This window comes from Dermacentor silvarum, chromosome 1 (genome assembly GCF_013339745.2).
Source record: "Dermacentor silvarum isolate Dsil-2018 chromosome 1, BIME_Dsil_1.4, whole genome shotgun sequence".
NCBI lineage: Eukaryota > Metazoa > Arthropoda > Arachnida > Ixodida > Ixodidae > Dermacentor > Dermacentor silvarum.
The window spans coordinates 171609695-171635041 of record NC_051154.1 but is presented as its reverse complement, the minus strand read 5'-3'; the positions used below and the strand labels follow the sequence as shown (position 1 = coordinate 171635041).

General features: G+C 48.0%; 1 long non-coding RNA gene across 1 annotated transcript in view; it reads right to left on the bottom strand.

Annotated features, from left to right (window-relative positions):
• Window positions 1-12839: 12839 nt before the first annotated feature.
• LOC125940849 (uncharacterized) overlaps window positions 12840-25347 on the bottom strand; it is a 91852-nt gene continuing 79344 nt past the window's right edge. Inside the window, exons 2-3 of the long non-coding RNA XR_007464047.1 lie at window positions 19248-19380; window positions 12840-12988 (exon numbers count right to left, since the gene is read on the bottom strand). This is a non-coding gene — a long non-coding RNA (uncharacterized LOC125940849). The remainder of the gene's footprint in view (window positions 12989-19247; window positions 19381-25347) is intronic.

Below are 25347 nucleotides of genomic sequence, written 5' to 3'. Positions count from 1 at the left end.
CATAAACAAATATTATTATTCTTATTATGACTACTACTACTACTACTACTACTACTACTACTACAACTAATAATAATAATAATAATAATAATAATAATAATAATAATAATAATAATAATAATAATAATAATAATAATAATAATAATAGTACCGTGCCGACTTCCACGCCCTGTGTTAGCCGGCATAAGTATGAAGCTGTGGTGAGCCGGCAAGACAGAACAGCGCATTTCGGCGAGTGGTGCCGCATACTTCAGCAACAAACGCGCCCCGCAACGGGCCAAGACGTGCGACATAGCGCCACCACCAACCACAACACTTAAACCTGCGGACGCCACAAAGCTGGACGTCAAAGATGGGGACGCCACAAAGCGAGAAGACGTGCGCCTCGAAGAGCTAGTTGGTGTTTGCGGAAGTATGCGTACGATAGAAGCCACATACTCATCCCACCACAACACCGTGATAAAGAAAGTTATTCGCTTTAATTAAGAAATGATGCGCTTGAACCTGTGTATTTGTTGCAGTAAGGATACTTAGGTTGCATTTGCTGTTTCATTGGGAGATGTTGTAGAGAACAGAACCGGCCACCGGTACAACTGTAGGGTTAAAACAGATAGTTATACGTATACAGTGACTCGTAATATGCGTGCTGACCTGCTTTAAACTATTCAGCAGGACAACAGCAGCATCCCCGGCCAGAAAACTTCAGCAAGGTTAGTTAAGGATGCTTCACTTTAAAAAATGACGTGACCGATTGTATTTCGAAACTGGGTTCTCCAGCGCAACAGCTCGATGCCTATATGCCCACTATGAGTGGATAGAAGTGAGTGCTTTTTCCTCTTTTTATTCCCCCTTTCCCTTACCCCATGTGTAGGGTAGCAAACCGGACGTCCGTCTGGTTGACCTCCCTGCCTTTCCTCTCTTCGCTTCCTCTCTATGAGTGGATAGAATAACAGCCTAAGCTCACCCGTTCTTCTCTTATGCAACCTGGTGCTTTGAGAAGCTTGGCGCGTGCGTCGCATCGCATATGAAAGTGAGCGAGTGCCAGGTTAAATTGGTCTAGTAATTAATGCAGAAAAAACTAAGGCGGTTATTTTTCGAGCAAACGGCAAGCAGGTGCATGTAACTTCTTCTTTGTATGTTAATAATGATATTATCCAAATTGTCGATCATGTTAAAACTTTAGGTGTCATATTTTCGAATAACATGTTATGGGACACCCAAGTGCAGCAGGTAGTAACAAAAACTACACGTAGACTTGGTATAATTTATCCCAACCATTATCTACTTCCGTTGAAAACAATACTTATCATTTACCATTCGTTGTTCCGATCTATCCTATGCTCACTACTGTTTTCTCGTATGGGGTGACACAACGCAAATAAACATTGATAAACTTACAAGACTTCAAAATAGATTTTTTAAAAATTGTTGCTAAACAAGAGTCTAATCATTCTGTAAGTTATATACAAGAAAAATACAAGCTAATATGTATGCAGAGTCTTTACAATTACAACATTTGTAAGGCGATGGAGAAAGAATTTAGACAAAGAACAATAATTTCTGATCTAGCCATCCTTAAAACCCACTGGCAGTAAGTTTGATACACGCCAGCATGATAGTTGGTTAGTGCGTCGTTCACGTACTAACTATGGTGACCAGATGCTGCGCAATGTTATTCCAAAGATGTTAAATTACATTGCATTGTTTTATAACTTTAATGCTAATTTATACCAGCTATTCATTATATGTGTGATGTATCCAATTGTATCACTGTAATCCAGTTATGTCTTTTCAACATGCGTATATATTTCCCCTTTCCCTTCTATTTTGCGATGCTTTATCAATAACTATTGTATCCTCTTAAACTTTATTTTTTGTAATAATTCTGAATTATTGTTATTGTAAAAGTTTGCATATCTCCTGTCTGGTATATTATGTTTTGTTTACTATTAGATGTCACTGCTTTACAGCCCTTTTGTAGGTAGTGGGAGCTAGTCAAGCTGCTATTATGCAGCTTTTACTCTCGCCACCCTTCATGTATGATACATGAAAATAAAGAGTCAATTCAATTCAATTATTCTTCTCCGTGGCAACTAGCAAGCGCTTTGATACGCCGTGACGCTATGATTGCACCGTCTTTTGGATCGGGCAGCTCTGTCCATACTTTACTTCAGTGGCGCGCTGTTAGTGAGAATGTTTTCCCGTTCTCTATTCGCTAGTATATCGTGCTTTGTACTCCAGTGGCGTTAGACATTCCCGCAATTTGTTCCAGTCACTTTACCTCAATTGCAGCCTCCGAGCCGCGCCCGCAAAATAAGTTGTAGGCTAGTGTTCGACAGTTACATCAAGTGCTTTCTGCCTCGTTTTCTTTCTTACACAGCAGATCATGGGCGTCATTTTCAGCGCCGCGATCGTGTGCGAGGTATCTGTTCCCTCGTTCTCATGCGCTAATGTGTCGGGCGTTGTAGCCGAGATGGCGTTACGTGGTCTGCTACTCATGGCGTGAGGGATGATAACGTCGCAATCGTGCTGCATAAGACCGGGTGCTTAGACGGTATGCGTTAGCCTGCGTCTGATGGCGTGTAGCGGCAATGGCATCTGCAGCGAGCCCCCAACAGTGGAAGGGAAGTACACAACTACTAAAACGTAAAAGCATTTCATCCCATGCATTGCGCGGCAAATGCTGCGCAATAAATTGATTCCCACAATGCATAGGGTCTGAGTAATTTTTTTTTTTCGGTGGGCGCGCTGCGTCGGGCGAATTGAGAGCCAATGAGACAACTTTTGACGAGAAGCTGGGTTGACAAAAAGAGGGAGCTAAACTGTTCGCTAACAGCAGGTTTCAGCTCCTTGCATCCCAGAGGGCGCAGGAGTCTGCTGCATCGCTATCCTTTCAGCGTACGTTGCATGCGAAACCTTCTGTTCACGGTGCTACCGATAAAGGCCTGCTCGCTTCGCCGCGGCGGATAACGGCCTACCGTATCGCGCGTGTCCAATGCGCAGTCGTGCGCGTGGGGTCAATGGGACAAGCACGACCGGCGGATGACTGGGAGCGGAGAGCGATTCCCTTCGCGGCGGGACAAGCGCTCCCTAATGATCGGGTCGCGTAAAAGCGCGCGCTAGAGGGCCTCCCGCGGCTTACCGGCCGGCCCTTTTCTTGCTCGGGACGATGATTGCGGGGCCACCCCGGCGGCGATGAGTCAGCACCCGACAAGGCTGCGGCATTGGGCACGCGGGGCGGAGACAAATAAAAAGAAGATCATGCCGCGGACACAGCGATCCTGCTTGACAGATGGGGCTTCCTGTATGCCCATCTATATACCTGTATAAGGCGGGATCATGGTCTGCAGTTTTATCACGCGCCTGTTGAAGAGAAAACAAATAAAAGGAGTTGACGCAAAGCGATACACCGAGTGCGTACCTGGGTTTTGGGGAGGCAGCTGCACGTCTTCAAGGCTTTTAAAAGCGAAAATAAAGACAAGCTGACGCGTGGAAGTAAGCGAAGGTAAACAGTGGCGCACAAAACGTTATTTTCTGGCATCGGAACATGAAAACATCAGTGCTCAAGAGTTCCGTGACTGTGAGCACGCAGGTAAACGAGTCGTAACGTAACCGAACGGAAACCCTAAATGCTTACTCTTGCTTCTCGTGAGCGAAAAGCAGCTAGCCTTGAGACGAACGAAAAAAAAAAAGCATGCACTGGATAGACACTACCGATGGTTGTTACATACACTAACCGAAATGACGTTGCAAGAAAAAATTTAAAAAGGAAAGAAAGAAGAAAAGAAAACAAAGTAAGCACACTGGAAAGCAAAGTCGAACGAGGCTCAGTTCTTCCTGACGTGATGTTCCTTGAAGAAGTAGAAAATATGCCAACATCGCTTATGATGAGACGCGTGACTTGATGACGCACATGTTATCGCACGATCACGCAACAGTCACAGAGAGAACACAACTTTAGAATGTCGAGACGAACGAAAATTATGCTTCGTCGTAAAGGGCGGTTTGTGTCGATAAATCAGAGAAAATGAAAAACTGAGTCGAGCCGCCGTTGGACTGCTGCCCGCATCGGCAAGCGGTGGCCCTTCTCCTCGCCGGCGAGGGTCTCACCGCACGGGCCGCGCCTTCGTTAGGGCGCCGCCACACGTGCGCGCACGCTCGCGCGAAGCCATTCTGCAGGTTGGGCCGGCGCGCAGCAGTGCATGCGATGCCGTCAACACTTGTCTTGCAAGGAGTTGTCGGGCGTCCGACAGCGCTCTAATGGGCTCGCGATTGGGTGGCTCGCCCGGAGCGTGTAATGCGCCGTTCTCGCCGACAGGCAATCGGTTTGCTCCGGTGATCAAGCACGCCCTTCGAGAATGCGATCAGCGACGGCCATCCGTTCAATCAAGCAGCGTACTACGCTCGTTTACAGCGCGAGGGCCTTATCGGTATGCCTTTGGAGAGGTGAACGAGTGGGCAGCTATAGGGACGAGCCAAAAGAAATACTCAGGTGGCGGTGTTGCTGCTGCTGCCGTGGATACCACGCAGCGTCCTTTTTCAGGCCTGTCTGGGCGTCGCTGAGTCCAGAAGAAACGATTATTGCCGCCTCTATAATACACTGTCCGCTCGCTCGCTGTGTAGTTATGTGGGCCAGATTATAAACATGGGTGTTCGCACCCTGCTATTATGTTTCAGGTTCGCACGATGCGAGCAAATTGGCTGACAGATAGGAAGAAAGAGGCTGCTCTCGCGTATGGCTACGCGGTGCGCCGGCTTTAAATCTTTTCGACGGCATTTCTGGCGGCGGTGGCACCCGAGCGACCCCACCCCGCGGCGTAATGACTGCAATTAGCATCCGTTGAGAAGCCCGGCGTTAAAACGTTTTCGGCACGAATAACACCACGACACTGGTCGGCTGCGAGCTCATGGGAGGCGTGAAGCGCGAAGAGGCAATACATTTCGCCTTTTCTTCATCAGTCCGCGGCGCCTAAGTGGGCGCTGTCCTTTATAAGTTACTCGCATCATTCTCGATGCTCTCAGCAGGTTGCAGCCTGATTTCTTGCTGCCTACGGTTTACCTTGACCCTCTGCAATTAACCGTATATGCCGAAGCGCCAATTTATAGCGATAGTGGCCAATAGGTTGGTCTCTGTGTGCGTTCCTCGAATACAGAAGAGCATAGTTTGCAGCCGAGTAATGTTTGCAATGTTTGAAACTACAGCCCGACAATCAGGACAGCAGCGAAGCTGTTCACTCTGTTTATAGCCCTTCCGTGAAATATGGGGCCGAAAAAAAAAATTACTGCGTGAAAGGCTTCTTGCGCGTACGGCTACAATGTCGATGAGTAACGATGCTTAGAAATGAATAATTCTATGGCATTATTCAAATGAAGCTGAGCTCTCAATTAAGTGTACTCCTAGGCATATAATCTGTGGCAGTTTACTCCACTTGTTAAACTGCATGAACCTGCCAGTGATAAAATACGCTTTTAATTTTTAGAATGTTGCTGTTTGTTTTGTTGTCAATATTTTTTGCTGGATTTCTTAGGCAGTGTGAGGCCTAATTAGGTGGAGCACCAATAAACTCGGCGATCTTGCGACAGATTTTGGGAACGAATATTTTCAAACATATCTTGAAAAAAAAAAATGTGGGACGTGCCTCATGAAATAACCGGTTTGAATACCTGATTATACGATATGAGTGCTAAAATTCTTTTTTAAAAAAAGGTTAGTTTGTGAATTCATAATAACTTGACAGCTCAGTAGCAATTATCGTAGTTTGTGATGTCCGCCGCTGTTATGAACAACTGGTTGTCTTTGAAACAACCTGTACACTGGAATCTCGAAGGTCTCCTGTATGCATGCATATAGCTCAATACAGTAGCAGTGCCTGAATACAGTGCCAGGAAATCTGTTCTTCAAAAAGCCGAAACGCTGGCTCTACAAGGAGTCGCGATCACTGACGTACGTACGACACCCAGATAACTATGCGTTTTAACACATCAAACACGTTGACCGTTGGTGGAAGCGTGGTAAGACGACATAGGCATGCGTGTAGAGGAAACCGAACTGCATTTCTCAGTAGACACGCTGAGACCTTGCGCTCGCAGGTAGAACGCTTTTATGGTTGCTGCTAGCTGAAACCAGCATGCAAGCACCTGACGGCGAGTCACCACAGGTGCCTAAAGACAAATGTTGTCAGCGTATATTGATATATAAACGGTCTGTGGTAAGCATTCAACAAGTTCGGCGACGGCGAGGTTGATCGATATGGGGCTTAACACACCACCCAGTAGGACGCCACGGCAGCTGTAGTGTTGTGAAGTTGGGCTCGAAGTCTGCACGAAGAAACAACATGCAAGCATCCATTCGTACATCCGATCACCACTTCCAACGGCCTTCAGTGAACTTAGAGTGGCTTCATGAAAGGTAATGTCGCGTTTGTCTTTGGGGCCCATACAAAAAGCATTATTGATAGGTCGGTGGGACATTTATTTCATTGTTGTTAAACATGTAACCAAGTCGATAATGTTGTCAGCGGAAGAACGACCTGGTTGAAAACCTGCAATATATGTAGTATCATGATATACGTATACTCGACACACTATTCTTGACGAGGAACAATAATCATTTCCATCTCTTGGCCAACGCAAATGGAAAGTGCAATTGGACAATAGTGTGACAAGTTGAGTGGGGACTTCCAATATTTACCCGCCGCGGTGCCTCGGTGGTTGCGGCGTAGCGCTGGTGAACAAAAGGTCGCGTGTTCGATGCCGGCCACGGCGGCCGCATTTCGATGGGAGCTGAATGGAAGAAACGCTCGTGCACCGTGCATTGGGTGCACGCTAAAGAACCCCCAGGGGTCAAAGTTAATCCGGAGTCGCCCAATGTGGCAAGCACCAAAATTAGATGGTGATTTGGGCTCGTAAACAAAGTTTCAGTATCGGAATGAAGCCGCTAGCTCTCCATTGTTCAGACGTTGTTATGCCACGACTGATTCCCGTAGTTGAGAATATTGCCACGTGCAGTGTGCCCCAGGTAGCAAAGGGCCATGTACGGAATTTCATCTTCTCCCGGCGACGACGACCGCATGAATGTGGCCAATGCAGCGTCAAGTTCCTTGAGGCAAGAATGAACGTTCATCTCTGGTACACGTGCCTGAGGACGACGCTCAGAATACTGATAAATCTTTTACAACATCTATATGTCAGCGACTATGACGGAGAGCGAAAGCAAAGAAAGGTTGCCTTTGACGTGAAGACGAACGGAAATGGCTCACTGACCTCAATATGGACGACAGCAGTTTTCGGGGGTCGAGCGACTGGAAGAATGATTTCCACAGTTGCAACTGCTGTTTCTTCATGCGGGGCCCGCCCTTGTCAATCATCAACTACGCTGTAAGGCTGCTCGGCGGTGAAGACCCACGAAAAAATATTACTGGCGCCATTATTGGACGAAGAGAGGTAGCACAAGTGACAAGCGTAATATTTCCTACCCACGTCTTCAGAGTTTCGAGAACATTTGCGCACTTTTCACTCACACATACCGCTGAGCTTCTTGCATAAATTAACAATTTAGAAATGTGTCGTTCCTTATTTTTTGTTTGTTTTCACCATAATAACGGGTTATTTACTCAACACCGGTAGCCTGAAAGAAGAGCGGTTGTTCTTGAATATCACTTAAACTAGTATGAGCCCTCTTAGAGATTCCGAAAATAATCCCCCTTCTCTAATTTGTCAAACGAAAGGAAAGCACTTCTTAGCAGAGCCCAACATAATAAGTGGTGTAGTGATTCTTCTCAAAATTGTGAATATGATGTGCTTTAGTATTTACAGACTTTGTTTGGCTGTAAGCCAAAAGCCAGCCAGCGGTGGAGTTTCCGCGCGTGCATGGCATATAATAACAAAAAATGCCGACGGCAAAAAGAAAAGAAAGAAAGAAAGAAAAGGTCCCGGTGGTCTGAAATAGCCAAGAGACCTCAACCACCGGTGTCCTTCTTGGCCTGCATATTTTCTCAGGAGCGTACAAGCCTAACATATCGCTGTCGTTGTCCTTGCATTTGTATATGAGCGTGGCATCCCGCTGCTCCCCATAGCGCGCCACTGCGCAACCTCGCAGCCGTCCATTGACGGCGTTGCTTCGACAAGAGAACACAACGTCTGCGGGCGTGTAGCGGCAGTCCTGACGTTGAAGCGAGCATAGCTGGGGCTTCGCGTCGCTGAGGCGGCCGGAGCACCTTGCAAGAAAAGGGCGCCGCTGAAGAACGGCGCGCTAAGTGGCGTGTCCCCGTGAAGTATTAATAACAGGCTACGTCGGCCGGCTCGCCGCTGTGTACGTGTGACGGCGGTGTTGACGGAATCCCGGAGGCTTGTTCTTTTGGCACGTTTATTTGAATGTAAACTGTGGATTGGAGCTAGAAAAATTACGCGCTTTATTCGCAATCAGTGTTTCTCCCCCCCCCCCCCCCCTTCCCCCCACCTTTTTGCTGCTCAGAATGTTTCTTTTTGCTGCAAAGAATGTGCTAGTGATGACCATTGACTGGTACTTAGCCTTAACTGAATAGAAGGTAGTGAAGCTAATTATCGTTCCATAGTCGCTGGTGGTTGGTAGAGGTCAGTCGCCAGTGTTCAAGCAACAAGGACACATCCTTTGGGGCTGCCCGGAGGATCCTCCGCCCACCGACGTCGCCTCGCCATTCCTCACGGAGGAACAATGGGAGGCCCTTTTTTCCAGCACCGACCCATACATCCAGACACGGGTCCTGGCACGAGCTGAAGATGTCATCGAGAAGCACATCCTGGCAGCCTACGTGGCTTAGCCTACCTTACCCCTCACCCCTTCGATTAATCAAGATGTTGCTCACTGACTCAGCAGACGTGCCCAGTTTCCGTTCTTGCGTCAAGGTCAAGTAAAGACCTTTGGGGCACCGCCGTCTGCCATGGGCTTCCTAAAGCCTTCTGATATCTGACATTATGACAAAAATATTAATAATACTGCGGATGTTCCTGTTCATAATCGCACGTTCCTGCGCATTCAGAATCAGAATTAAGTCAGATCTGGTAAGATTATGGCAGCGACGCTCAAAGAGGACATTGTGGTCTATATATATATGGCCTTATTCATCTCCTGAATGCAATTGGGAATCTAACTAAAATTATATGATCCTGGTAGAAGAGACAGCTGGGGGATGCTATGGTAAGAAAGTGTATAAAACTGCGAACTTAGGAAAGCGAGGCTGCCAGCTTTCTTGGAGCCAATAGATTCGAATGGCAAGGCCCCACTCGTATCCTGTGCTGTGCATGTAGAGGAGGGCATATCTATCGCCGCGAGCCGACATTGCTCGAGTAAAGAGAAGAGCTTCGGTTATCCGCATAGCTCGGTGACCTAAATCACTTAAAAATTGACGAAGCTTCATGTCACATCGCTTGCAGAAAAACAAAGTGTATACGAATATGTAAGAATGCCTGTATTCGATGACGCCATATACCACGACGCTTGGGAAAAGGCTCCGCACGCATTCTTTTGCTGCTCTTGTGGATCTAAAGGTTTCACGGCGGTCAAATCGGTGCATAAACGACGCAGACGCCAGCAAACGAGGGGCTTGCGCCCGCATGCACGTTCTACAGGTGTGGTAGTTATATGACGTGCGACACGTCGTCATCAGGAGCGCGCGTGCGTGCGCGTGCATGCATGGACGGGGATGGGGGCGGGAGGTGCACGTAGACTTGCATGACGGGTGCGGAGACGGGAGCGGACCTTGACAGGGCTCCCTGCCCCCCTTCCCCTCACGGCGCCCGCAAGTGTGCGGCTGTAATTAAGGGCCCTCTTCTTGATCGCTGTCAGGCCGACCGACAGGCGCCGCCCGTGTGAAGTCTCTCTGCCTGGCGAGCCCGCTGCTCAGCCCTTGCGCCAGCAGACGGCCGCTGACAGGCGCCCGCCACTCCATGGCGTCGTCATCTCACCGGGGCCAAGAAGTAAAGCAAGGGCAGGCCTCCGGGCTGACACGCTGTAAACGCCTTGTTTGTTTCTTGAACCGGTGCAGCTATGCTGCTGCTGTCCTCGTGCATTCCGTAGATGCGCTCTATTTTCTTTTTTTGTCCTGTCGCTATTACAGCCGCAGCTTGCTGGCTTATGCTTTGCTTTTATCTCGGCCTTCCCTGTTCTTGAGAACGCGCGTGTGTGCGCTTAATTTGAGCGGCAACGTGGGCGCTAACTGCTCGCGTTCCTCGCGTGAAACGGAAACGTCAGCGCGGCCGCTCTCAGATGACTCCCTGAAGGCTCTGGGTTGCCAAAATTTCTTTCGAAATTATTTGTTCGGTTTGGCTGAGTTGCCTGACTGAGGCTCTGGAAAGTGACACTGAGCGTTATGTGCTCTTTATAAATAAACTTTTAACAATTCCGAATAATTTCCTGTTGTGTTTGGCACATTGTCCATCCGTGCGCTTTCGTATCTGCGTGTTACGCTATGTCTGAGAGTGCACCATTTACAGCATGATACAGAGCATAAATTAGCACGTACGTATGACAGACAAAGATGCAGTCGAACCACCGAGGACATGAAAGAAATGCTAGTGCTAAGATGAGAAGTGACTCACGAGTCAATTGTTTCGGTGCGCGTACGGGTGCGAGGTTGCCAGGAGCTGGAACCGAGGCGAAAGAAGTTAAGCAGCCGGCAGTGCGATATGGATCGCTGAGTGCGGAAGAGAAGCAAGCAAACTTACAGTTTTGTCTTGTACAGTGAGTATTGCTGTAAAAAAGGTGAGTGAAAAAAGGTGCACAAAAGGTGAGCGAAAAGGTGAGTGGAGGCTTCGCACACAGGCAGAAAATTGACCGATGACTTTAAAAAAAGCGCGTAGAATAAAGCTGCCGATGCGCAGCTGTTGTCATATCGTCGTCTTCACGCTGGCTTCATTCCATTGTCGTCGCGTCTTTTTGGTGACGCCGCCGTCTTCGTCACGCCGTAATCATCTCCAACGTCGTCATACTCTTGTCGTCATGCCACCGCCGTCGTCACGATGTCATGCCGTCTATCGAAAGATGTCGACGATTATTGGTGCTGCCATCATCAAACACCGTTATTGATGCCAGCAGTGTACTTCGGAACTCTTAACTAGTGTGTCCATTTAGTTTCTGCAGTCAGCATAAGCTATTGCTTACTTTGACAACCATCTTCAATGGTTTCTGCAACAATTTTTTCCCCCGACGTTCCTACAAGGCTTGCGTCGTCCAATACCAAGTTTCCGTTGCAGTGTATGTTTCAGCTTGTCGTATAGGAGCACTCAAGATACGCAAGGGATTTACTTTAGAGTGTGGTTTATTTACATTCCTACCGTAGGAAGTGCTATTCTAGCGATCGCAAACGCAAAATATTCACGCAGAAACTCGTCTGGTAGTTGTCTAAGTATGCGTAAACATTTTGCCACTTGCGCATGTCCACGTAGCCCGGTGTGATTATCAGTGTCATGAAACTTGATCCGACCAGTATACATGACAGTGCTGCGGTGACACGAAGTACTGCGGACGGCGGCGCAAGGTGAACTGACGACGTAAGAAAAATGCTGCAGGTGGCGGTGCCAAGTGCGCTGATGACGTTCCGATCATTCTAAGCCGTTATCGCTCTTTATCGCCTTATCCATCCGCGTTCGAACCATTGTCAACCTTGATCAACCGTACTCTGGCGGCAGCTGAGTATGGCGTGACCGCGCAGGGCCCTATCTTTAAAGCGATCTGCGATGGGGACAGAGTGCGGCGAGTGCTGATAGCTTCGTGTGCGCTGTGTTCTCGCCGCTGAGTTCGCGTTGAAGCGAGAGACAGCACGAACGTCAATTCGTTCGCTGCTGCGGGCCCTATCTTGAAAGCGATTGTCTTACGTGAAGCACGGACGGACGGACGGACGGATGGGTTTCCTCGTTGGGTAGACATTGAAATGCTAACGCATTTAAAAATACTGAAGTTTAACGGTTCCGAAGCTGCACTGTGACCTATGAGGGATGCCGTTGAGGAGAGATATAGATAAATTTATACCACCTAGGCTGAAAGTTGACCCTGAAGAGCCACACAAAATTAATGTATACCGATAAAGAACTGTTTTAAAACCCCATTTTCGATCATTTGGCAATAAGGGGGGGGGGGGTGAATGTATACTTATGTATACATTCATGTATTCCATTTACGAAAAAAAAAGCTGAAATGTTATTGCAGCAAAGAAGGCCAAAGTTCAATATCTGTAATTTCGCGCCCAAGCCTCACCGTCGGTACGTCTATATGTGACGTCGCATATCTTAATTGCTTTTTTTTTGTGTTTAGACCGTTTTTGGCGCAGTAAGCGTTCTCAAGATATGCTAGATGAATTACAGTTCCCTTAGAATGCAATTTAGCCCTTCCTTGCTGACAAACAGTTAACTGCACCCGAGAAGAAGCTATCAAGATATTTGATGTCACGGAGAGCTGTTGCGAGAACTTCAGGGTGGGTGGTGTAGCCGACCGGCTTTTGTTTCTGCGTCTTTTCTGTCTTACCAAGCCTCCGCTAACGGTACGAGTGGCTTCTTTTCTAGTGCAGAAGCGTAACTTACTGATATTTACAGCTTAACTCAGTTTGTCTTGTCCATTTAACGTGCATACAAAGCAAGCTAAAAGGTCGTTTCTTGCATTTAGCCCTCATCAGAATGCGGCCGTAGTGGCCGAGAATCGAAGCTGCGATAAGAAATACGACGAACCATAGACTAGCGGAACTCGAGAACTCCAACGCAGCATGTGGAAAGACATAATTAGTTCTGACTAATTAAAAGACATGCACATACTTCAAAGCATTTGCCATCACATTAAGTTACTCCGGAAAATAATTCAAGGCACAGAAACCGTGAGTGGAGCATGCAAGCTATACGTGCAAGTTTAATTGGAACGCTGGTCTTTGCATTGTTCATAGGTTTGGAGATAAGCGCCTTCTTATAGATGGTTTGCATTGACGTCATCACGGCCGCCACGTTGGCGTACTAGAAGGTTGAGAACCTGCATAAAGAGCAAGAAAAGCGAGAGCCCGATATAGGACGCGTTCCTAACGAGGCAACGACATTACGTGGGGATTCCTGGACACATCTCAGTTGATGAAGGCAGGTTACCCGCCACAATGAATATAGTGTACTGACGTTATTGCGGCCCCTATATGTTCGGGTACTAGCACTCGTAGATGCTGCGTCCATGACATCATGTGAAAACTGTCTCTGCAGTATCACTCCTTTTACTGCGTTAGCAATTGTACGCACCCTCGAGGCGCGTTTTCGTCGTTGCCGCTGGCGTGCTGTCATATAGTATCGACGGCGCACGTGCGGCCCGCGCGTGGAAGATTATAAAATATTCAAGGGACGTATTCTGAAACGATCCACTTCGGCGATAGTTTGCCTAGGCGACAATTTCACCTTCAGGCGCGCGCTGATTGGCTGGTTGAGCCCGACGTCATTCGATTTTGCTTAACCAGCCAATCAGCGCGCGCCTAAAGGCGAAATTGTCGCCTAGGCGAACTATCGTCGAAGTGAAACGTTTCAGAATATGTCCCCAAGAGACGCGAGCGACGCGCAGTGCATTTGGCTGCAAAAGCGATGGAGCCAAATGGTCGCACCGTCCCGCTCCGCTCAATTGGCTGTGCCGATTGACCGGAATGACCTACTTACGAAACGGAGTTCGGGTCAACAGAGTTCCTTTAAACTAAACAGGTAGCAAGATATAGAGAGACATGTCATTTATTAGAAAGGCAGAGAGGCAGGCCTGAGCTAGAAAGCTCAGGCCTGCTACTAATCTTTTGGATTGTCTATGGAACACCTGCAAAAAACCTTTTATTTATTGGTTTATCATGACTTGAACACATTTTTAGTTTGTATGTACGGTCAACTAAGCAGAATTTGCTAACTTTACTTTTATACACTGGACAACAAACAATTACGAATTAAACGCTCGCACCTTGCCTCGAATGCATAAGTCGCGTCAATCTTTGTTGTTCGGTAATTGCTACAGCCCACATTACTAACGATTAACTTAAAAAGCAAACAATGCACAGTCTAATCGCGAAGAATGCAGCATTTACGCTGGCACACTGGACAGATCTATGGCCGCGAGGCCCTGCGTTGCATAGGGCTCGCTTTGTTGCATTGATAGCGGTTTCCTGTAGCGGGCGTGAATGTGTCGGTCTGTCGGTGCTCCCCCCTGTTACACCCTCATGTCTTTTAGGTGTATCGACCAGAAAGAGAGCGAAATGCCAATGAAGGGAAGCTCAGCCCTTTCTTAGCTTGCGTTCCTCAACTAGACCGCCAACGCAGACACCTGACCTCGAGTATTAATATCCACGCATCGCCTCTCCCCGCACAACGTTCTTCGTTTCTGCGTTTACGCTGTTTTCTTGCTCTTAGTTATTCAGGCGCGGCGTCGTATCGGCGGCTGACTGCTGCTAGTGGCCGTCGAGAGTCGACGTCGCGTGCAATCTCGAACGAGTTCAAGGCGACTTGCGTCAAATAATGCCACTCGTAAAGCGACATAACTGTCAGACAGAGGCCCATAGATTGGTCACATTTGACAACCTTGTTTGTGGGAAAGCATTGACGCTTTGTTTGTGCCGGAAACAGTGGCTGACAGCAGCAGTCGTGTCAGTGTCGCTTGAGCAGGAAAATGACAAAACGAATAAGGCCGCCGGTGCACTGTGACGGAGAGGGAATGAGAAGCGGTACTTCGAGCGGTGAGGGGGCGGGGGGGGGGGGGGGGTTGCAGTCATACTATAGTGAAAAACCGCGTTAGCGCCCTGTCCTCAGCACTATTCAGAAAGAGCGGGATAGAAAATAAAGAAAGTGTAGAGAGCATGAATAATAATAATGAATAAAAAGAAATAAGAGCTCAGCACCGAATAACTGCATCTCCGACTTTGTTGAACACCGCCTGTATTGCAGGTCTGATGTCTTCGTGTGGGCTATAGCTGTGAGCCAGTACTGATTACTATACCAATTCAATTGACCGACCAGGAAACGCCTCAGAAATGGTCCATCTTCTGCGATTCCAAAGCCGCGCTCCAGAGTTTGCTCTCAGCACTACGCCGTGGACCCCACGAACGACTTGTCTCGGACACATGAGAAATTCACCATCGGGCAGTTGACAAACGACATGAAATCGTATTTCAATGGTTGCCAAGTCATTGCGGTATCCTTGGAAACGAGCAAGTAGGCGCAGCCGCTCGATCTTCCCATACCAGTGCCGACTGCGTCGCTATCATTATGTCCAGAACAGACGCAGCGGGACAGCTCCGTACGCTTGCTCGCGAGCTTACGTTAGCCCAATGGAGTTCGGCAGGCTCTAGAAACCAGCGCCTTTATTTCCTGGATCCTGATCTGAAGCTCCACCTTGCACATGGCTTACCACAACAGGAGTCAACTCTCATTTGTCGCTTATGACTTGGAGTAGCCTTTACCAATGCGTACTCCTACCTTATCCGAATTGCCACAAGTCTAGATTGTTAAGTCTAGAGGTAAGGGGTGCATCTACTATGCGTGCGAAGCAGTACATGTAAGTGCAATCGGACCTTCGGAAGATCTTTACATGCGCCAAATTGCATGAAGCGAGACCAGCGACAGGACGGGCGCTCGAGCGGTCGTCCTTTCGTTTGTTTTTCTTATAAACTTTGTGTTCGTTGGGAAGCTATCCAAGGAGTATATTAATTGCTTAACAACGTACATAATTAAGCAACATTACTCGTGTATTAAGCATTTCATACGTCGCAGGCCTACGTGAAACTCTGGTTTGTTTACATTGACTCTTTTACCCTCGTATAGCTAGCTCGTATAGCTATTCGACGCGTCGCGGAAAATGCGAGCAGCTCTTCCTCTCGTTTTCTACGCTTGCTACAGTCAATAACGGCACTATAGTTGTCGCAGTGGGCCCTGTAAAATACACTAACAAAACCGTATTTCGCTTAACTAGGTACGATATAAATTACATGTACTCGGAATGTGAAGCATTCAACTGTGCCCCACCCGTTCTAAATGCAAAACGAACCCGATGTTCGTGGGTCACGCAGGATTTTTTTTAAGGCTGACTATAGGCATCAAGCGCTGCCACGCATCGTTTATAAGCGTGGATGTAATCGCTTTCTAACGTGACTACTGATTTACCTTCGCTCGAAACGATTGATACAGACCGACTTCGACGAAGATAAATGGTCCCTGATTGCAGTACAAGAAAAGGGATACTAAACCAGTTATCAAGGCCACGTTATCGTTGTTTTAAGCATTAATAAACAGCACACGACAAAATGTATATTTAATATTCGACATCGACAAGTCAATATATCTTTATTGCAGTGGTTTTCTCACTGCATTAAGTTATGTTGGACACAGCCGCCCGCATTCCGACGCTCTTCGGGCCATATATTGCTTGGTTCTGCATATTTTTGAGCATCTCCTCGCCTTTCTTGCGCAAGGCAAACCGCAGTCTTCAATGCAAAACTAGTGAAAGAGCTTCTCGATAACATTATGGCATTTAGGCAGTTTGATGATACCGCAAAGCTTTCCAGCTTTGCGATATCATCAAATGCACCTTGTGCCAGTGAAATTGTCGCGCTTTATCTGGTGCAGGCAGATAGCAGGGCACTTTCTGTCACCACCCGGCCTCCCGGTGGTTGCTGCACCTGAATTCGCAGCACCCGGGCATTTCCCTTGGTGTTGTTTTAAGTCTACGAAAGTTACATATGCGCTAAATTACACAAAATGCAAAATCCGACCTCGCCGATGGCACATATACGCCCGGCGTCTGCGAGCGATGCCTTCGTGTGCGTGCCCGCTCCGGCGCGGCGTCGACCATCTATGGCGGAAAGTGATCACCTGACGGCAACTGACCAATCGGCGGCGCAGCGGCGAAGAGAAAAGGAATGCGGTACTTTCCAGGTTCCAGTGACTTTAATGTAGAGTAGCCAACCGGACACTCAATCTGGTTAACCTCTCTGCCTTTCACCTCCTGTTTTAATCCTCCTGATTAACACCGCATCCCATAAACTTGCTTTGCGTTTAATATCGACAGCTCTCATTCCATTTTACTCAAATGAAGTGATTCCACGTAATTAATGCTTCTGTCTTTCTTTTTGAATGCATGTAAGGAAAGGTTGGTTTGTATAATCGCCATTTGGGGCAAGTGCTGTTCTCTGACATCTATAGACTCTTCGCCTTGGTTCTCTTCGCCATTTTGTTATGGTTAAAAGACCCCAGTGCGCTAAAGAGGAACCTTTATTTGTTCATTCCAGTGCTATAATGCAGAAAAGTACCGAATTAGGCCGAAATACCTAGGTCTCCTTATTTCTGTAGCGCGCCGAGCGGAGAGTATCGCGATATGTATCAGCGAAGTAAACTGAGCACGCACGCACGCACCCCCCCCCCCCACACACACACGTACACACACAAACACAAACAAACAAAGACACGCATGCACGCACGCACGCGCGCACACACACACACACACACACACGCACGCACGCACGCGCGCACACACACACACACACACACACACACACACACACACACACACACACACACACACACACACACACACACACACACACACACACACACACACACACACACACACACACACACACACACACACACACACACACACACACACACACACACACACACACACACACACACACACACACACCGCATCCCATAAACTTGCTTTGCGTTTAATATCGACAGCGCTCATTCCATTTTACTCAAATGAAGTGATTCCACGTAATTAGTGCTTCTGTTTTTCTTTTTGAATGCATGTAAGGAAAGGTTGGTTTGTATAATCGCCATTTGCACGTGCTGTTCTCTGACGTCTATAGACTCTTCGCCGTGGTTCTCTTCGCCCTTTGTTTATGGCTAAAAGACCCCAGTGCGCTAAAGAGGAACCTTTATTGGTTCATTCGAGCGCTATAATGCAGAAAAGTACCGAATTAGGCCGAAATACCTAGGTCTCCTTATTTCTGTAGCGCGCCGAGCGGAGGGTATCGCGATATCTATCAGCGAAGTAAACTGACCACGCACGCACGCACCCCCCCCCCCCCCACACACACACACACGTACACACACAAACACAGACATGCACGCACGCACGCGCGCACGCGCACACACACACGCACGCACACGCACACACACACGCGCACGCGCACGCACACGCACGCACACACACACACACACACACACACACACACACACACACACACACACACACACACACACACACACACACACACACACAAACACGCGCGCGCGCGCGCGCGTGCACACGCAGACGCTGCAGCAACGCAGTGTGTACAGCACAGACAGAATACGGTATGGCTCACAATAGGGAAGAAATGCAAGGCTCGCGAAAATAAACGAAAAGCTTCAGGCAAGGCGCTTGACGCTCACGAAGGATAAGCATCAGGTAGAGAAAAGAAGCAGAGGGATGGTATTTGCCCGCTCTTCATCTCAATATATCTCCCTGTCTTACTAAAGTGGTAGGGTCTACCCTGTGGCTCTTGCGCCGTTCAGGCAAACAAAGCTATGCGGACAAGCAGTTAAAAAGTGCTCAATTTTACTCCCAGCTCAGATCAAGGACATAAAAGAGCGGTTCCCGAACACTTTGAAAGAAAGTCCTGTACGCACGCGAAAGGTCCCTTCCCATTTAGGCATCATGAGATGGCTGAGCTCGCAGGCGGCCTAGCACACTGCGCACAGTCGAGCACACACACGCGATGTGTGTATACATCTAAATGAGAGGCACCGCTTGTCAACATGATTACAGGGCAGGGCGTCCATAATGGCCGGGTTTTTTTACGACCTTTCTGTCTTTGGATGCTGCGCCGTCGTGAAGCGGTAATTGTCGGTTTGCCATCACCCTGATGCCTCGCATTCTCTACGGTTGCCTGAGCGAAGAAGGTCTACGGCCATCAATGCGCGTGCAGTGCGTGCCTGGCCACGGGCGCCCTCAGCCCCACTCCGCTAACCCCCACCCCTCTTCCCCTCCTCTGTCTGTATAAAACACACACACAGACACCCCCCCCCCCCCGCACACACACACACACAGACACACTCACTCGCTCCCACACAAACACACACACACAAACACCTAAGCTTTCTTGTTTTGCACAGACATCGTTGGAAACAGCCCAGCTATAACACACCTTTTCCGTGCCTTGAGCCGGATGAGTTCTTGCAGTAGGGAAAAATAGCGTGAGTCAAAATGTTTGATCAAATTTCGAAACTATACTGTTGACCTGGGTTTCCTATGGTCGAGACGACAGCAGCAGCTGACACAAAGGCGATCGTCGCTCGCCTCATGGCTGAGTTGCCGCAGGGCTTCTGTATTGGTTACGAGGATGAGGGCCTCCTGGAACCGGTCGCAAGCAACTGCAAAAGGAAACGAAGTTTGCCAATATGAGTTGACATCTACCTATGTCGGTGTGCTTGAACACTTGTTTTAAGGCGTCAGCATTAGGAGCGTCAAAGTGTAAAAAAAACTGTGAGTGTGAGGCTGGTCGCGAGTTATAGGTAGAAGGGGGATGGAAGAGGTTAGCAAACGCATATATATATATATATATATATATATATATATATATATATATATATACATAGAAACATGGGAAGCACTACTTCGCGGTTATCGCACGAGGTCGCGGGATCGAATCCCGGCCACGGCGGCCGCATTTCGATGGGGGCGAAATGCGAAAACACCCGTGTACTTAGATTTAGGTGCACGTTAAAGAACCCCAGGTGGTCCAAATTTCCGGAGTCCCCCACTACGGCGTGCCTCATAATCAGAACTGGTTTTGGCACGTAAAACCCCATAATTTTTTTCGCGGTTATCTTTGGTTTATTTACCCAACCATATCAGTCGGTCCTTTCTCAAGGTCGGTCCCCCGACCGTAGCTGTTGGATAAGTAAACCAAAGATCACCGCGAAGTTGTGCTTCTCATCTTTCTAAATACACTTGGGCCAGTTATACAAAACTACAAAATCCAGTTATATAACCGGAAAAATACGCGCACACACACACACACACACACACACACACACACACACACACACACACACACACACACACACACACACACACACACACACACACACACACACACACACACACACACACACACACACACACACACACACACACACACACACACACACACACACACACACACACACACACACACACACACACACACACACACACACACACACACACACACACACACACACACACACACACACACACACACACACACACACACACACACACACACACACACACACACACACACACACACACACACACACACACACACACACACACACACACACACACACACACACACACACACACACACACACACACACACACACACACACACACACACACACACACACACACACACACACACACACACACACACACACACACACACACACACACACACACACACACACACACACACACACACACACACACACACAACACACACACACACACACACCACACACACACACACACCACACACACACACACACACACACACACACACACACACACACACACACCACACACAACACACACACACACACACACACACACACACCACACACACACAACACGACACACACACACACCACACACACCACACACACACACACACACAACACACACACACACACACACACACACACACCACACACCACACACACACACCACACACACACACACACACACACACACACACACACACACACACACACACACAGCCACACACACACACACCACACACACACACACACACCACACACACCCACAACACACACACACATATATATATATATATATATATATATATATAGAGAGAGAGAGAGAGAGAGCAATTGACGGTGGTCTTTTCCCGACCCCGTCAGTTGTACTTCACTCCTCGAAGAGGCAGGACGTGTGTAGAGTGAGTTCTTGAACAACACTTTGATTGCAATGTGCTGAACATGGTTTAAATCATGGATCCGGGACATTAAATAGGTGCGACGTAATGCTAACGCGTATCTCTCGCATTTACCGCTAAATCATCACTGAGTATTTAATGCTTGGTTCTTTTCATTTCTTATGTCTTACTTTTTTGTTGCATTCCTACTAACAGCGCCGAGTGATCTTCAAACGCTTCTGTAGTTTTTGCTGTCGAAGCTGTAGTGCATAGTGAAATGGTGTAGCCGAGGTATTCTCTACTTCAATCTCTCTACAGCGGCCGATCTATAACAGAACAGAAAGCATCCGGCTATCCTAGCTAGTAGAGACAGCCTTCAGATACATGATCAAGATCATATTAAGGGCATATTATATATTAATATATGAATATAAACGTCGTGCCATCGACGACTCCGCCGACGTACTTCCGTCTAAAGAAAGGGTTTCGAACTCCCGTCAGTCATCGGGACACAAATACATAGGACTTAGCTCTCCTTGGTCACGCTGCCGCGTGTTCGAGAGCCGGAGGGCGAATCACCGCAACGTTTTGACAATGCAGAATGATCACAAAAGCCGCATGAAGTCGCTACAAGGGCGGCACACGGCCAGGGATCCGCGTGGTCAAGACGACAAGCAGCTGATGCGCAGGCGACAGAGTTGTCGCTCGCCTCTTTCTCACGGTAAGTTGAAGAAAAGCCAGCATTTTGGTTAGGATGACGTGGGCCGCGTTGAATGAAGCAAATAAATTTTGTATAATCTAAGATAATTAAAAAACGGGCGAGAAAAAGTAATATTTCTCTCGACCGCGAGGCAAGAGGTACTGTTAGGTTTCCTGCACAAAGGTTGTGATACACACCGGAACCGGCTTTTCAATAAAGGTACGTTCCCAGACAGACCCTGCCATTGGGTCTGTAGGTGCAAGACAACGTTCAATATGCCAGAAATCTATCTTTCGGACAGAAAAAGCAATATTATACGGTTAGCGATACTTCATTTGAAAGCCTTCGAGTGATAAATTGAGTGCTCCCACACAACATCGGTAAGATACGAGCATTGTATCACCGCTGATTTGTAACTGAATTCCACGCAGTTACTTCGTTGTTGCTGTTCTCGTCAGTGCACTGTATCAACATGAGGCTGCGTTCACTATGTGCCATACAACTATGCCCATTCACTATGCCCTGCTTACGCCTAATGGTTTTCGCACGAATGCACGCAGAGTCTATAAGTCAAGATTGCCACATGCCGGTTATTCCTTGAATTTAGTTTCCACGTGCTTTCTATATCAGAACATTCGGTTCACTTTTTTTTTCTGTGGGAAAAACTGGGGTACACCAGTCCATTCTATGCTGCAGCTGTACCGGGTACTGTTCCTGGGACGCCTCCGTTACAGTCTGCCAGTTTTGTCAAATACATGCAAGGCGAACATTCGCGCTCTGGAGAGCCTACAAGGTCAAGCCCTGCGCACGTGTTTAGGGCTGCCTCATTGCACCTCAAGAACAGCAACAATAGCCATCGCGAGAGACCATACGATCCAGACACATGTAGCTGTCGATCGACTCCGTCAGAGCACACATTCGTCATCTGTCAAGGATCCCCGACCACCACTTAGCTTCCCTACCAGCCGAGAGACCTCAAGCGACCTTTTCAAAAGTGATTAGCGCACATCAAGAGTGCATACCATCATCTTATGCAACCCGCCGCGGTTGCTCAGTTACCTCCCTCGTGCGCTGCTGAGCACGAGGTCACGGGATCGAATCTTGGCCGCGGCGGCCGCATTTCGATGGAGGCGAAATGCAAAAACGCCAGTGTGCTTGCGTTGTTGTGCACGTTAAAGAACCCCAGGTACTCTAAATTAATCCGGAGCCCTCCACTACGGCGTGCCTCGTAATCAGAACTGGTTTTGGCACGTAAAAACCTCAGAACGAAAAAAGAATCATCTTATGCACCGGCGGCGAAGCCTTCGTCTCCCTTGTGGTGCCTGCGACAGCCTATAAAGTGAACTTTACTATTCTCGGAATTGCCAAGAAGGTCAATCTTCCGTCGCAGGCTTTGAAGCAACTGACGCTCCTATTACTGCACCAGACATATCATGACTGCATACGTATACGTATATATATATATATATATATATATATATATATATATATATATATATATATCGACGGTTCGACCTCACCTACCAGCTCAGCGGCTGCATTCGTCGTCCCAGCCAAGTAGGTTACAGTTAAATTCAAATTGTCACATATGACTACATCTACGTCGGCAGAACTTGCAGCCCTCCATGCAGCTGTGACCAACGTCACCAAAGAGCCGGCCCAGAAATCGGTCATATTTTGTGACAGAACTTATGAGCAGATATATCCGACATAATCTTTCAGTGGATTCCTGCTCACTGTGGCATCGTTGGCAACGACTTTGCTGACAGGGCGGCCCGGTTTGCCCACGAAGACACCCAGACGCGTCCAATACCTTTGGCGAGGACGGACACTGCCAGAGAACTTCGTCTTCTTGCACGCAAAAAGTTACAAGCTTTCTGGAGTTCAAGTGTGTTCAATTGCCGATTGTATCAGGTAGACCCCTCGCTACGGCTACAGCTGCCATCTAGCCTTTCCCGCGGCGAAACAACCTTGCTGTGCCGCTTGTGGCTGGGAGTGGCGTTCACGAACGCTTACTCATTCCGTATGGGAATGGCCGAGAGCCCGATGTGCGACTCCTGTAGGTGCGAGGAAACCATCGAGCATCTATTGTGTACCTGTCTTCGCTACGACGTGCAACGCCTCTCTCTCTGAGGACAACTTTAAACCGGCTGGACTGGAGACCATTCTCTGAGTAAAAGATACTCGGACGATGGCTACACCCTTCACTGGCGCAAAAAGCGATTTGGGCACTAGTACACTACTTGAAGTGCACCGGTTTAAGAGACCGCTTATAGTGTCCCTGTGCATCGTCCCACGTGTACTCTGTACTCTCTCTCTCTCTCTCCCTCGTTTACTCTTTCTATTCCCCCTTTCCCTTACCCCTAGTGTAGGGTAGCAAGCCGGTTGTTCGTCTGGTTGACCTGCACGAGCTGGTGCACTCGGAGGGGCGGACATTACTTGCTCGGTAAATCGCAATGTGTAATCGATTAAATAACAAAATTCCCTAATTAAGTTTGTAACAAATTATCTTAAGGCACACGTACATTGTAATTTACAAATTGTAGCCGGTGAGACTGCAAGGCATATTCACTTGAAATGAATTGTGTGAACGACACTATTTACGAGATATGCGCAGTCAAACTTGCGGTAAAAATGCACTGTCGTTCCCCTTACTTTCCTGACAAAATGTCGTTCCATGCATTGAAGTACAAAAACAACTGGAACGCCAATGCATTTCTCCGCAAAGTTCGGGAATTATTCATTCCAAGTGGATTCGCCTTGGGAACTCCAGGGCTAGAATGTGTAAATTGCTATATGTGCCATGAGGTAATTAGTTGAAACTTAATTAGTGCATTTTTGTTAATTAGTCAATTATGCACTTGACTGTTTTGTTCAAGTAATCTCCGCCTCTTCGAGTAGACCAGCTCACGGACTGTAATTGTGCTACCTGCCACAGGCAATTAAAAAAAAAAAAAGGATTGAAAGTGTTCGCTGTGACACCCAGTACACTCCACCAGGCAGGGAGTTAGCAGCAAACAGCTAGAGTCTAAAGCGGTCCGTATAATATTATATAGTCCTACGAACAGCAAGTGCTAAAGATAAGAGAGAGAGAGAGAAAAAAAAAGGAAAGGCAGGGAGGTTAACCAGACGCACGTCCGGTTTGCTGCTCTGCACTGGGGGAAGGGGGTAGAGAGAGTACAGTTGCGCGCACGTTTGAAGGCTTGCACCAAGTCTACACACGGTCGCCAAGACCTGTCGACTTCAGGTACTGTAATAACGCTTTCGTCGCTTTCTGTGCCATCGACGCGAACGGCCATGTTTCAAGGATCTTCATTTCGGAAAATGGTCTACAGTCCAGACGGTTCAATGCTGTCCGGAGAGCTTCACGCTCGACGCCGTACTGGGGACACACACATAACATGTGGTCAATAGGTGACCCGTAAAAGAGCGAGGGATTCTGGGATGCGCCGTCTGCTCGTTGTTTCCGGTTCGAGGAAGCGCAGCCGCCGCCACCGCTTCGCCGCTAAAGCCTATTGGTGCGCTTGTAGTCCGGCTTTGTCACGCACCAAGATTACCCGGTTGCAGGCGCCTAGCAAAACCATGATCGGCAGTTCAGGCGTTGGCTGCTCAAGTTCAACCGTTAAAGGTAAACTCGTGTAACTACTGCCTTGCAACGTCCGTTGCTGAGTCAGCTGTGCACAAGTATCAGAGGCATGGCTGCTACTTCCAAAACTG